Source organism: Saccostrea echinata, unplaced genomic scaffold, assembly GCF_033153115.1.
Source record: "Saccostrea echinata isolate AGI-Se365-2 ecotype Australia unplaced genomic scaffold, CSIRO_AGI_Sech_v1 ptg000051l, whole genome shotgun sequence".
NCBI classification, from domain to species: Eukaryota; Metazoa; Mollusca; class Bivalvia; order Ostreida; family Ostreidae; genus Saccostrea; species Saccostrea echinata.
The window spans coordinates 10,922,519-10,938,238 of record NW_026889800.1 but is presented as its reverse complement, the minus strand read 5'-3'; the positions used below and the strand labels follow the sequence as shown (position 1 = coordinate 10,938,238).

The 15,720-nt window shown below is 31.3% G+C and overlaps 1 pseudogene; it reads left to right on the top strand.

Annotated features, from left to right (window-relative positions):
* Positions 1–7,582: 7,582 nt before the first annotated feature.
* LOC133203698 (beta-1,4-N-acetylgalactosaminyltransferase bre-4-like) lies at positions 7,583–12,472 on the top strand (annotated as a pseudogene).
* The last annotated feature ends 3,248 nt before the right edge of the window (positions 12,473–15,720 follow it).

Here is a 15,720-nt window from a genome sequence, read left to right as displayed (position 1 = left end):
ACTGTGTTTTGCACCCTAAAATAGAAACACCCAGTATATAAGACTTTTTATACTTGATCATGTGATCTAGTTGAGCCAATCAGATAGCTGGCAACAATAGAAAATTAAAGTACTTAAAGTACTGGGAAGTGCTAAGCATATTGCAATTTGAAATTAATCAGAATTATTTTGAATTTAAATTGCCTGTTGTATTGGAATTTAAGCAATATCTTGACAGTGCGGCTGCGGTAGGGCTAGCACAGTTGGGTACAGCCCACTAATTGTTTTCCCATAGGCGGCAATGTTAACGTTTTTTCACATAGCAATCTCCCTAATTTTCGTTCAGCAGTGAGTGACCCCTCAAATCAAAGCACATCAAGTTGTCTTTCCTTGGTCAAAATCTCGAGGTGGCATGTCAGATTCGTTTTCTGGCAAAATGCGTCTGTCTGCGTTAATCTCTGAAAATGAAAGTGAAAGTAGGCGAATTCCAGACTTCTCACTGGTGTTATAATACATAAAATAATTCTGCTGATCTTATTGATAAATTACATCTGCCAAGCTTTTTTGCAAGGGAACATACTCCTTATCAACAAGTATGAGGCTCAGTTTAATACATTATCACAGTTTTTTTTTTTATTCAGGTCCGCAAATAAAGGCAGTAATTTTTTCTGCACTACTTTCTTCCCCTACCGATTCTAAAAACAATTAGAGGTATGTACCCAATATGAAAAAGTATTTTCTGGATTTTACAATATTTTACATCATAAGTCATACTACAGTCTATGTAGCTATAGTGACACTATGCCAAATTTCAGGAAAATTCAATCAATAATTAAGATTTTACAGCATGCACAGTTCTATATGCAAAATCCTTTAGAAATGCTTCCATCTAGCCAAAACTTCACCTACATTTTAAGTCATCGGTTAGCCTATTAATGTACTTATACCATTTTTATTCTCTTTCATGACTTTAAATACATCAAGCAAAATTACAATCAAGCACTCATATGGGTCCATTTCTCTTATTTCAAAAAATCAATGCATTTTCGCACAAAATTTGATCATCCCTCACCCTTGAATTCATTGTTTCTCCACGATAGACAAAAAAAATTAGGTTTACAAATACCCCCAAAAGTAGTAAAAATAGAAAGTACTGATTATTTCCTGTCCATTGATGTATCATTCAAGAAAATTGGTGTAGGAATAAAAAAAAATTATAAGCCTATATATTCTTGTGTACACTCATCTGTTTCAAAGCAACTTTTACGCCAATGCAAGGTCACTCATCTATGACGTCATAATGACATCATAAGAATGGTTTGCTTATTACATATGTAGTGTTACTTTTCCCGTACTTTTAATTAAAGATGAAATTAGAACTAAAATATTCATTATAACTATAAAATAATAAAAATACTAGCATGAGCAGATCAAATAAATAGTCTACATAAAATGTTTTGTTTCCATGGTAACCATTTTAATTTGTAGAAAAATGAAAGAGAACTTTGAAAATTTTGAATTTCTTTACAAGTCGCTCGTTTTGACTGACAAATATTACAGAAATTTTAACTCTAATATTTTTAATCTTAATATTTTATCATACACAACACTATGAATGTTAAATATTGTTTTGAAATTCTTTTCAAATTATACTAGCTGTAAAATATATAGCATACATGTACAGATTAGTTTGATGGTCACTTTCATAGCTCAAATATTCATTTAAAATCTATATTTTCTAAGCTTTAACACCACTTCCCTCTCCTCCACCCCCCCCCCCCCAACACACACACAAAGAAGCTTTAGAAAATTCAACTAACATATTGAAAGTACTGCCATCATTTTACATGTGAAGACTCAAGATGTGTTCAAATGAGTTTGCTTTTACTGACTGATAGCTTTAAACACCATCTGCATGAACTTCGAAGTTGTCCTGTATCACCATGAACCTAAAAATATCAATTTAAAAAATGGTGCAATAATTTATCAGTATCAAAAGCAAATAAAACATTCACAGACAGACATCAAACACACACAATCCTACCACATTCCTTTTATGGGCATTATGAATTTGCACTGATTAGTCTCAACATTGTTAAATTACATGTAAATTAATAATACAGGTAAAAAGCATGTTTACTGACAATTATACATTAGACAAATACATGTAATGCAGTTAATACATGTAAAATATGAAAAATGTTAGTGTGTATGTTCACGCACACACTGCTTAATTTCCACAGAACTGTAGCCTGACCAACTTCTTTGAAAGAATGCACATGTGTACTATGTCCTCATTCATGTACTGTAGATTCCTAAATATACGAGGGGAATAAATTATCGCGTAATTACGCGAGAAGCACTACTCGCGATGTAAAATTACTCGCTTTTATTTTTATGGTGCTTAAATGTATGTAAAATCTCTAGATAAATCACCCATTCTCGAATTATTGTTCTCGCGGTTTGACGCCCTTGGGCCATTTCGCGATATTAAGTACTTGCGTAAAATAAGGAATTTACAGTAATTCTATTCCATGAAAATAAAAGTTTTCATTTACAAATATTGTAATAAGGCATGGAAACCTTTTTTTTTCTTTACCTCTTTCATAAAAGACAAGTGCATATCACCTACATACTGCAAGACTCTGCACTAGGTAGCACTAAGCAGTTTCGATAACTTACTGCCACTCTACTTTCACTTTGACCTTGAACTTCACTGAATACCGATTCCGACCTCATTTGTGAATTTTTGTGTGTTGAAAATAAATAATAGTGGTGGATGTGCTTCTAAAATAACTGTTCTTTTTCTAAATATCTATTAATGGATCTGAATTAATAAATTATATAAAATCGATACATTTAATTTACATCATACATGTGCATGTGTACACAATGGAAGATATGAGCAAAAGCTGTCTGTTCCTAAGGGGGTAAGGAGGGGGGGGGGGGGGTATTAACAAATCAATTTGTTTCAAAATATGTATAAACAAGTTAAAATGTGCTTCCTTCATATTTAAACAATTGGAAATGATAGTAAACACCGGGTTGAAAACAAAATAAAGATCTATGAGAATTTTCTCTTACCAATAGGCTCCACATACTGGGTACAGCCCACTAATTGTTTTCCCATAGGCGGCAATGTTAACGTTTTTTCACATAGCAATCTCCCTAATTTTCGTTCAGCAGTGAGTGACCCCTCAAATCAAAGCACATCAAGTTGTCTTTCCTTGGTCAAAATCTCGAGGTGGCATGTCAGATTCGTTTTCTGGCAAAATGCGTCTGTCTGCGTTAATCTCTGAAAATGAAAGTGAAAGTAGGCGAAATCCAGACTTCTCACTGGTGTTATAATACATAAAATAATTCTGCTGATCTTATTGATAAATTACATCTGCCAAGCTTTTTTGCAAGGGAACATACTCCTTATCAACAAGTATGAGGCTCAGTTTAATACACTATCACAGTTTTTTTAATTCAGGTCTGCAAATTAAGGAACTTGTAATTTTTTCTGCACTACTTTCTTCCCCTACCGATTCTAAAAATAATTAGAGGTATGTACCCAGTTGTTTGTTACATAATCAAACATGTGAGACAGGAAAATTTCTCGTTGGGATATGAAATTCTATATTGTCATGCCTTTTTATTTTAAGCATTATATATATATATATATATATATATATATATATATATATATATATAGTCCCCTTTCCCGGATAAGATAGCACAAAACAGTAATTGTGTGAATTTTCATTTATTGAAAAAGAAAATGAATATTAACAATACAATAAGTCGGGAGAAAAAAAAAGCTATCTTATACAATTTTTTTTTCTTTTACATATCGTAGTAATGTTGTCCGCTATTACATACCAAAATTATCTTAGATATAGCAGAACAAATTGTTAAACATACAACATAGGCAGAAAGTTGGCGTTCAAAAAATAAAACAGATGCCCACAAAAAGCAAATTTGAAAAAGGTAAAGATAACGAATAGTGATAACAAACTGACCGATCTCAAAAAAATCTAAAACAATATTTATATTATTTTGATAATATTAAAACTATATATATGGTTTTTTGACTTGCCGAGCGGTCTAAAGCGCTGTTCCTGTACTGCTAGGAGACATATTTCGTAGGTTTAGAGTTCAACCCCGGGTTGGGGCGGAAATTGGTATTCTTATAAAGTGAATTTCTCTGTGCCTTCTTTATTAACACTTCTTCACTTAGGGTAGTCATGAAGTTATGTTTGTTTGAGAATTATTGTAGATTAAGGAAGAGATTGCAAGGGTACATGAAAAAAATCCGCTCTATGAATTTTTCTCATTTTTACATATAATTTGCCTTACGTTAATGGTATCATAATATGAAAATTTCAACCATGCTCATCAGGGTTATAAGGAAGATATGGTTGCCATGGTAGCCACCGTTTTTCAATATTTTGATATTTATGTAGTGAAATTTAAAGTATGCCATACAGGTATCAAAATTGGAACAAATTAAATAATTTTCACCAGATATTAAATAATATGCTTTATATTCATCGAAAATAAAAGTTGTATCGGAAACTATTGATAGATGTACTAATGCCACAGTTGCTTTGGGGAGTAGTCATTGTAAATTTGCAGTAATATTTTCACCCCAAGAGCAGTTTTCAACGTCTTCACAAAAAATTGCCCAATGAATTTACTTAAAATTAATATATTTTGTAACAATTATTATAAGTGACTTATGGTTAAAATATGAAGTGGGGTCATCACATTCTTTTTTAAGCTACATGCATTTCAATACCCCCCCCCCCTTTCCTAAAATATTAAAAGATTTCATAAATCTTAATCTGATGGTTTGTTGCTGAACCTTTAATATGCATAATCTGTTAAAAAAAAACTATAGAGAATACGTATAGATTAATAAATATTTTTTCCTGAAAATCTTGTGGTGGTTGCTCATTTTATACGTAGAGCAGAATGATAGCAGAATGATATAAGTATCATGTACACAAAAAACAACAATATGCATATTTTTTTTTATTTCCCCATCTCCAAAATATTCATTCCGTTATTATGTCAATATAAGTATATACATTCTAAACCAGTGCACAGTGGTCTAAGGGCCAAATTTTTCATGCTCTGAACACTCACCGAGTTCTCTTCACTGTGACTTGGTATCGGAAAGGAGGGGGGGGGGGGGGGGGGGGCAAGTCACTTGAACACATTGAATGAATAGGTTATTTCAGAGAACTTGTACCTGCAATATATACCGTATATAAAAATCCTAGCTATTATCTTATTTGGCAAATCTTAGTGATTTACTATTTGATATTTTCATTTGCAAATATTTTTCCTTTAGATTCATTGCAAGTTAGAAAACAAATCAGTTTCTCATGAACTAGGTAAGCCTACATATCTCCATTGTGACGTCATAATGCCACACTTGACGTCAAAACTATAGTGCAAACTGTTTTGTTTCAAAAATAATCGTAGAATGACATTTATAAATTTGCGCTTCATGCTCACGCGGTTCATGAAATATGCTGAGGTGAAGCGTCCTTGTTCATGTCCTCGTGAAATTTAAAAAATTTAATTCATTTTTCAAATATATTCCCGTGAGCATGATGAGTTGAATTTTTTTTTTTTTTTTTTTTTATAAATGTATATGCTCAAAATAATTTTGTCTCTCTGGTATACCTGGTACCTCCGTAGTACCTCGATTGTCAGAAATAACCTCTCTTAGTTTCGTCTGTCATTCTTACACGCGTATTTTTTGCTAGATTTGTGAAAACTTGCAAAAAGAAACTTTTCTTTTCTGTCAGAAGAAGTGTGTTAAGTTTCAATTTTTTACCAAATACGACGCATAAAACATTTTACCACAACAAATGTTTACGCAATAATGTGCCGACGATTCAATGTTTACACGGTCGATGTAAGAATTGAAAATGCTAGAGAAGATCTTACAGAGGAAAACAATTTCCTCTGCGATATTTTTAAAAATACGTTCATGTCCAGCATGCGACCTCAAACTGGTCTATACACGTATATGTGAAAATCGCATTCGTTTATCTGTCCATCCATATAGGCTTATATTCATTATAATCACTGAGAAAATCATGCCGTCTGAAGCTTCTAGGAAATGAATACATTCATAGATGTAGATCCTATAGGAAAGAAACCGATCTCAAATAAAATTCTAATATTTTAAATAAAACTAGAGGACATAAAGATCCAGATATGAATTAAATTTATTCATGAAATAGATTTCAGTGTTCAGAACTACGACAAAAGGTAGACGTGTCAAAACGAAAAAAAAAAAAAACAAAACAAAACAAAACAAAACACAGGGATTCAAAAAAATCTGCGTACGCTCACCAACACTCTGCAACATCACACATCTATCTTATTCTTTCTCTGTTTTAAAAATATTGCCACGAAGACCTTTTGTCATGGGCGTAGTCATAATCACGCTCCTTATTCAGCTGTTATTCCGGAAATGGTTACCGTAAATCTTCTTTTTTTAAACATCACATGAGTAGCTCACGTGACGCCTTGCAATCGCTTCCTTAATCGTGTTTTAAAAAGAAAATTAATTTCAATGCACTATTATATATTGCACTCACATATATATATATATATATATATATATATATATATATATATATATATATATATATATATATATATATATATATATATATATATATATATATATATATATATATATGAAATAATCTCATTTTCAAATTTTATTGAATTGTTCTTCTACTAGATTAAAAAAAAAATGCTGAAAATTAAAGATATGTTTCTTTTGTTAATTGATTAATTTTCGTTGACATATATTTCAGAAATATGAAGGAATTCATTTTAGACAGCCAATTTGCATTTACCTTCTTGTATACTTCTGTGCAATGTATTTCTTTGTTTTCCTGTATATATGGAAATTAAGTTGCATGCGCTTTTCCCGCTTCTTGGTTAGTTTAATTAATTTTAATTAAAAATGCAGCCAAACCTGGCATCCTGAAGTTTTTTTAATTTTCTAGAGGAATTGCCGTCAAAAGGCCCATCATATACTTTATCACTTTTCATACTCCGAGGCATCCGCAATGTGCAATGCCATATACAAATTTGCCTATAAAAAAAAAATACAGTCCTAAAATTCAAAAAGATATAGTGCCGATGATTCAAACTAATTCTCTCTCTTCACCAATCACACTGAGTCGTATTTTGGCTGACATATTTCATACAAGTTGTTAGACCTTTATTTTTATACTTAAGTACATGTCTCTGTAAGAATCAGGCAAAAGGTGAATCACAAGGGTTCTCAGAATTCGATGATTTTCCACACATAGATTTCTCTTGTGCTATGAATCATGTATGCAAAGTGAAAAATTTTTGGGTCATGGTTACTATGGAAACATGACAAAAAGAAATTTCCCTAGCAAACAGTCAATTTTCCATGTGAATGGACAAAAAAAAATCACTAACCTTTAGGGCTTGAAATTGATTGTGAATATTTAAGAATTTCTTCTTATTCATTCTTATTGTAAAGATAAACATTTGAAGTGTTTTCACAATGCATTACATTGAAATTTTTTTTTGAGATATATCTGTACTAGACATGGGTAGATAGGCATGTTTTGTGTTTTTTGCTGATTCAGCATTTTTGTTGGTTTTGTTACTTTTCAAGGCCTTATAACTCAAACTTCTGGCGTAATACAGGATTTACAAATATTTCACATAAAAGCAGAGGAATGTCTCTTTTGGACTTTTAATTCAAAAAGGTGTGTTTTTTTGAAAATTCCTATCCCTTGCCTAGCAACAAAAATAGATGTTTTGATAAATAAAACTGGAAAATCGCACATTGTTAAAATTATTAATCTAATAAATTGTTATCTGAGAGTACAAAAAACACAAAACCAAAATCAAGAAAGAAAGAAAGAAAACGTAACAAAAACCACCAACCAAACCATGCCCCAAAAAAAGAAAAAAACAAACAAACAAACAAACAAAACAAAACAAACAAAAGAAATGAAAATAACAACATTACAAAATAAATTAATTAAATAAAAACATGAAAATAATAATTATGAAAAAAAAAAAAAAAAAAAAAAAAAACAAACAAACAGGAAACACAACATAATACAGTTTGATGTTTATGAGAACAAAACATGCATAATTTACAAACGTAATTACACATTTACTAATGAAATCAAATAAATGCATGCGGTCGAACTTTGTTTAAGCATGTAAAAAAGCATAAAGGAATTTACGAAGGATTATGTTGTGATTTGATTTTGTTGTCTGTAGTGCACGAGGAGGCTACATCATGTACTAAAATCAAACAGATAAAAGAAAACTAGTTCGGAGCTCGAGTGTGCAGGAAGTTATATTACAAATTGACAGTATTTTTTTTTCATTCTCATTTAGTTACTTTTGAACATCAAATATATGATGTCAATACCAAAGTCTTTGTAATCCACACATAATCATCATTTATTTTTTCATGATTGCCTAAGGAGATTAAACATTTAGTAAATTGCAACAATACCCTATATTCAATACATATACTCTAATGATAATTAAACATCTTATGAGAAATGTCGTAATTTAACACAATGGCTTGCGTGTATTTTTGTCTTCTTCATGAGAGTCGCAATTAAAAAGATTTCAATAAGATTAGATACTTGGTAATATAAATAGAATTAAAATAATTTGTTTTCTTGATTTTGATTTATTTTTTACAGTTGGGAGAATCACTCCAAATATTACCCCTGTATCATATACAGAAGTAGCTAATAATTTTTATTGGCTGAACAATGGAGGACACTACAAGCCAAATTGCAATCTTTTGCAAAATGTGGCCATAATTATTCCATACAGAAAAAGGGACACTCAACTAGCTTTTTTAATGAACAATTGTATTATACCGTCATCAAATTGAGTACTCCATTTACGTTATAGAACAGGTGAGTTTTTAAATCAGTCCTGTTTTATTACCTACTTTAAGCTACGTATAATATAATTTGTTTGTACTTTTTAACCTATGAACAAGAAAAGCAATATGATCTTTTGAGAGAATAATGCAAAGTGGGGCTTTCTAAGTTATGTTATGTTAAATTAAAAAAAAAAAAAAAAAAAAAAAAAAAAAAAAAAAAAAAAAAACACACACAACAAGATAATTGCAATTTGAAGGACTTCTCCAAATTGAGAAAACTATTAAATATTAAAAAAAAAAAAACACTTCTTCATGGCCAGAATCGGTATATTATTTTTAAATAAAAATAACTTCCATAATGGAGATTTTTGTCTTTTAAGGATAATATTAGAGGATTTAACAAAGGAAAGCTATACAATATTGGATATATTGAGTTAGCAAAACGCAACCATACCTGCTTTGTATTTCATGACGTCGACCTAATTCCAAAAAATGATAACATTTTATATGAATGCGTAAGAAGTCCAATGCACCTATCTAGAGCAATAGATAAATTTAACTACAGGTGGGTTAATAATGTTTTAATCAATTTCAAAGTTTTGACTTGCAATCACCACAAAATGAAGGCCTAGTAAAAATGAAACGTTGTTGTCAAATCATTAGAATATAATAGATGTATATAAAGAAGAAGGTACGTTTTCAATACAAATCTGGCCCTGTATTTTTCTAAAATATGGAAGTGATGTAAGAAATTAAATCTCATCTTTTCTGAATCATCAAAATTGCATGCAGTTAGAACATACGAATTGTTTTTCTAATATGACCTCCTTAATGCTAATAGCTAATTGTGACGTCATGAACCTGTGCATTTCCCCATATTTTTTGAAAAAAGTTGCGGAAGACATCAAATTTCAGTGGAATTTCCATCAGATAATTAAAACACATGCGTTGCCCACAAAGATTTTGAGAAATGTAATTTTTCAAAGGATTTTACACAACGTATCTAAAACAAATGAAATGGGCGACAGTTGTGGACACCCTGAAATGAGTCATTTTGAGGCTTTTTCTCTTTAAAACTTAGAAATGTACCAAATTAATGACGTCATATTTCAAGAATGGACCTCCTTCATGCCATATCCTTTCATGATTTATCACATTCATACACTTAACGCATATTTAAGCCAATTTCATAACTTTTTGAAAACATTAAATTTTAAGGGCACAACCCTAACAAAAAAAATACTATAGTAAACTATAGTTAACTATAGTACACTATAGTTAACTATAGTTAATCAAAGTTCCAAAGTTTTCACTATAGTTAATCAAAGTTCCAAAGTTTTTACTATAGTAAATCAAAGTTCCAAAGTTTTCACTATAGTAATTCAAAGTTCCAAAGTTTTTACTATAGTAAATCAAAGTTCCAAAGTTTTCACTATAGTAAATCAAAGTTCCAAAGTTTTTACTTTGGGACTATAGTTAACTATAGTAAACAATAGTTAACTATAGTTTACTATAGTATTTTTTTTGTTAGGGAATAAAGCCCAAACCGTACCTTCTTCTTTATACGAAGCTTATCCAAAGCGCCTGCATATTTCTACATATTTTCGTGAAAAAGACATACCTATATATTATTCTTCTTTCAGCCAGTGTTTGGTTTTCTTCTTTCTGTCTGAATAAAATTCCAGCAATCACTAATTTTTTTTTTATTATTATTGACCATCAAAATCGATTAGGACAAAATATTTTTGCATTAAAATCTTTACTGTTGTTAATCTCACATTACGGTTTTAAGGTCTCATCTAAAAGACCCGCAACTTTCACTTCCAAGTGCCGAGCGCTTGGCGAAGGAACAGTTCCTACCTATTTTTTATCGACTAAGGTCAGTCACGGTCGTGATTCGAACACACGACCTTCCGATCACGGAGCGAGCACTCTGTCGAATGAGCTACGTGACAGTCTCCTAACTTGCGTATTTAAAGTGAAATGCATGAAAAGTGGTTAAGATTGCATATTTTTAATAGTAAATGGTCAAATAGTCGCAATTGTTGTCAAAATCCACCTTTACAAATATGTACTATGCTCATTCATATGTACAATCCCGCAATCATGTGCTAGGCATCAAAACCCATAGACTCAAACGATAAAAATCAGGTAGAAAATCTGCTCCCGATTTGTATTATTTCAATGGACTTTTGATCTTGATAACTGTTCATTATTTCCATATTTCATATAAAGAACGTGATATAATTTAAATCAAATGAAAATTATTTGTATCTGCATAAATATAGTTTTCCAAAAAATGTTCCCTGATTATTTAAACGCTTCTTAATGCTTTCTTGTAATGCTGATTCTTTTGGGATGTAATAATTTCATTGCTACCGAGAATAGCAGTGATGCACGTTATGCTTTAGTAAATGAATAAATTGAGTTTCATTTCTTTAGTATTTGAATCATAGAACTACAAGTTTAAACTTACTTATATTTATTTATGATTTAAATCCCCCCTCCCCCCCCCCCCCCCAAATATTCATTTAATAAATATATTCTTTCGTATGTGTGAAGTGTTATTCTAGATTATGTTGACATAAAATGGTCACTCTGAAAACCAAAGATCACAGTCAAATGTGTATTTTTAAAATATTTTATAGACTTACAGATCCAAAATTAATAGGAGGTGTTTCTGCATGGAGAAAAAAGGAATTTGAAATGGTCAATGGCTGGTCAAATGCGTTTGTAAATTGGGGTGGAGAAGATAATGATATGAGCTACAGGTTTGAATCTTTCAGAAATAATTTAGCCTTCTATAAAACTCAGCAATTTTGTTAGTCTTTTATTATTTAAAATAGAACCAGTATTAATTTATTAAAAATTAAAACCCTTTCTCATTTCTATTTATATAAATGTTAATTATGAAATCTTTTGGATATAGTTCTTTGGTTAAAGCGTATTATTTAGAAACGGTACTCGTAATACAGAGTATATGTATAAAACCCTTTGTGGATTCTACGAAATCAGGTATGTTTTAACCATAGTGTTTGTCTACCGATCACTATAGTTCATCTACCTTTATAAAATGAACAATGTTATCATATGCATACTTCGTCTATATTCTTTAATATAACATTGTATATACATGTTTTTTTCCTGAAATTTGACAGTATTTTCCTATTTGAGATACTTAAAGTATTACATTCAATGACGATTTATTCATTTACTTACAATGACTGTTTCAACCAAATATTGCCATTTTTCAGAATTATGGTCAATGGACTGCAAATCTATCGTTTTCGAAATTCAATAGCTAGGTATAGAATGCTTAAACACCCTCAAGGTGTTATGAATATTGCAAGGTAAAGAAAATTTTTATGTTTCTAATTACTACTAAAAAATGAAATTCGTTAAAAGGTAATTTAATTCTATAGAATTGAAGACCTTATATGGACCTTTGTACATTTACCCTACTTGAAAGCAGTTTTGTCCGCCATAAAATAGATGGGCTGTCCTCCTTGAACTATGCTGGTCTTAGAATAACAGAGTGTACATTATTCACCAAGATTTCTGTTACTTTGTAAATGAAAGTTTTATATCTATTGTTAAAAAATAAATTTGAAAATGCTGCATGAAAGTACAAGCTTATTGCTCTAATATAAAACATGTACTAGGTATGAGGTGATGTGCGTAAATATTGAAATTTTACATGTAATGGAATGACTGTAATGTTAATTAAATTCCCTTCCTTTAAACAACCTTGAATTTGCAGAACAAGGCCTTTCTATATATTTACCAATTTTAAATAATACTGACAATTATTAAAGTTTAATATTTAAGTTATTTTGAGAAACCAGCATTACTGAATGTGTCAATAAATAACGTTTTTCAGTGATTAAGAGAAAAAAATGTGACAATGAAAAAAAGGCGAAGACAGCGAACAGCGATTTATCTAAAATACCTACAAACAATACAAATCTTTGAAGAGGGCATATATCACGATTCCCCAGATATCTCTAGGAGGCTAGGAGGAGATGCAGCCGGTCACATCCACCGTAAGCCCTACGTATTGTTCAGGTAAAAGGAATATTCCTTAGTCAAATTAAGCATAGCAACAAAAGTCTAATAATTGGTATGAAAAACGTCAGCCAAAATACGACCCAGTGATAGATAATCTTTTCAAACAAGGTCATTATTACGACCATAGAATTTACGAAATGTTGACATTTTGAATGAGGTTGTTGAAATCTCTGTAGCAACAACTTATCTGTCATTAGGTTGCCTCGGTTAAAAAAAAAATGATCGTATTCAGACCATGCTCCTGGGTATCGAATAAGCTGGGAGACGTGGTCGTCATATGCAGGTGACCGCCGAAATAGTACTGCATAAATGAGGAATTTTACGATGGAAAATCCCTAAAGTCATCTTGTTTGTCATACAGTTTAGTTGTTAAGTCGTTTTCTTTGTCCTTAATTTCTATAGTCAGTAAAACATTCAAATATGAATCAGATGCGGCTGACACTGTGGTGTCTTTTATTTCGAGTTCACTCGGATATGCGAAGTCGACATATGAATGAATTTATTATTGTTAATTGATGAAACATCTTCAATGTATCTGAATGTCGAGTTGAAGGCCACACGTCTTATTCTCATGTAGAAATTTTGAATAAATTCTGCTTCAAAGGAATATAAAAACAGGTCGGGTATAAAAGGAACAAAATTAGTGCATATCGAAATTCCAACAGTTCTTGGAAGACCTGGTCTCCACAGACTACGTAAATGTTGTCTATGAAGAACTCCAATATACTTTTAGTGTCACCTTCAAGGTCCTCGTGTCTAGAGACAGAGTGATTTATAGCAAAGTCATTTTGTTGATGACCAGACACAAGATATAAAAATTTTTCCGAGTTCTATTTTTATCGAAGATGTCGGTAGCCTAGTAGTAGGGCGCTCGCTTCGTAATCAGAAGGCCCGGGTTTGATTTTCGTTTGCTGCGCCGCGTCAAACCTAAGACGTAAACATAGGAAGTGACTGTTCCTTCGCCAAGCGCAATAGAAGTGAAAGTCACGGGTCTTTCGGATGAGACCTAAAAAACCAAGGTCCCATGTCACTGAAGGCGTTGGCACGATAAAGATCCCTCACTGCGCGGCGTGCTCAATTGCCCTGGGTGCGGAGTGTAGGTCTAAATTTGAATTCCTTCATCTGCATACGGTGACTTCTCTATATGAGTGAAAAATTCTCGAATGGGACGTTAAACAACATACAATCAATCAATCAATCGAAGAAGATGCTATCTATTATATTTAAAAGCCAAGTTTTCAATTTCTCATCCGGAATAATTTTGCTAAGTGTAGAAACGACGAACGTTTTGATGTTACTGACTTTTGAAAAGTTTGGAGATTTTAAAAGTTCTTTGTTTCAAAAGTTTTCGATAGTCCACATCTGATTTTCAGTTGAGAGCCCCCCCCCTTTTTTTTAACATACAATTTTCCAATTAACAAGGTAGTATTAAATATTTCTGACAAAAAATATATTCATGTAACATATAACACTATGCCCTTTTAATGAAGAATGTGACAGTTTCAAATAATAGGATTTAATCATCTTTCATTTGTTGAATTATCTCTTTCAGCTAGTGCGCTCTAGTTCTATAATTTATGTCCTCATCGAGATTTTTAAATATCATTTAGTGGTATCAAGCTTTCTATCTTTCGTTGTATTTTTTTTAATTTTTTTTTAAGCCATCAGTACACTAGAAATCTTATGCAGTGTGATTTTCAATCAATGAAATACGCGTCTTTCTTTCTTGGTTAGTACGATATACGTAATTACTAGTAACAGCTAGATCAATTGAAAAAAAAAATAAATAACCTGCTTATACGCGGTCAGTCAGTTGAAAAAAAAACAAAGTAAATCAAAAACTTGAAATTACTTTTTCAATTAAGGGAAGACGATACATTTCTCAATAATATATATATATTTTTTAAAGATATTGCCATTGAAGTATTGCTGCTTTGACATGTTTATTCACAAAAAAATGGAGGTACCTTACTAGGCATTTGTGCAAGAAACAAGAGGGTAGTTTTTCTTACGTAATCTATTTGGAAAAAAAATAATAATTTGCAAATATCAAATTTTTTAGTGTTTGGATTTTTTAAGGACAATTAGAAACTGGTAAAGAAATCAGAATGTAATTAAAATTTTGAATATTTTTCATACATTACGAAGATATACATAACAGATATTTGAGGAACGTATCATCTGACCTTAATGCCGTCTTGCTGCTTGTTCTGAAACGTTGTGTAAAATACATGTATTCAAATGTCCACCACGTGTAGAAGTTTCTACTTTCGTTTTGAGAATCGGGTCAAATATTAGTACATTCTGTATTTCTTACGACATGCATTTAGTAAAATTAGAAATGTCTTTGTACAGAGAGTATAATTTGTTTTCCATTCCATTTCTCGTTGTGCGAGATCAATGTCTGTACGAAAAGTACATGAGACATGTTCAATTCGTTATTCAGACTGAAGAAGAAAATGGGGGGACGAAATACTGTAAACTAAGCTGATAGGCTTTGTTTTAAGTTCCATAAGTTATACATGTAATAGTCACTTTATATTTATAATATACATGAATAAAAGACCATTATTTTAGAGAATCAATGATCAGTACAAAATTCAGTACTATAACATTTATTTATAAGTGCGATCAACATGTTACTAACATTCAAAATTCATAACTAAAGTCAGATTTTTTTTTTTTCGGATTCAGCAATGTGGAGTTTCCCTGTTTCTGAGTTATGACCAGTTGATACTAATATCATTGAAAAT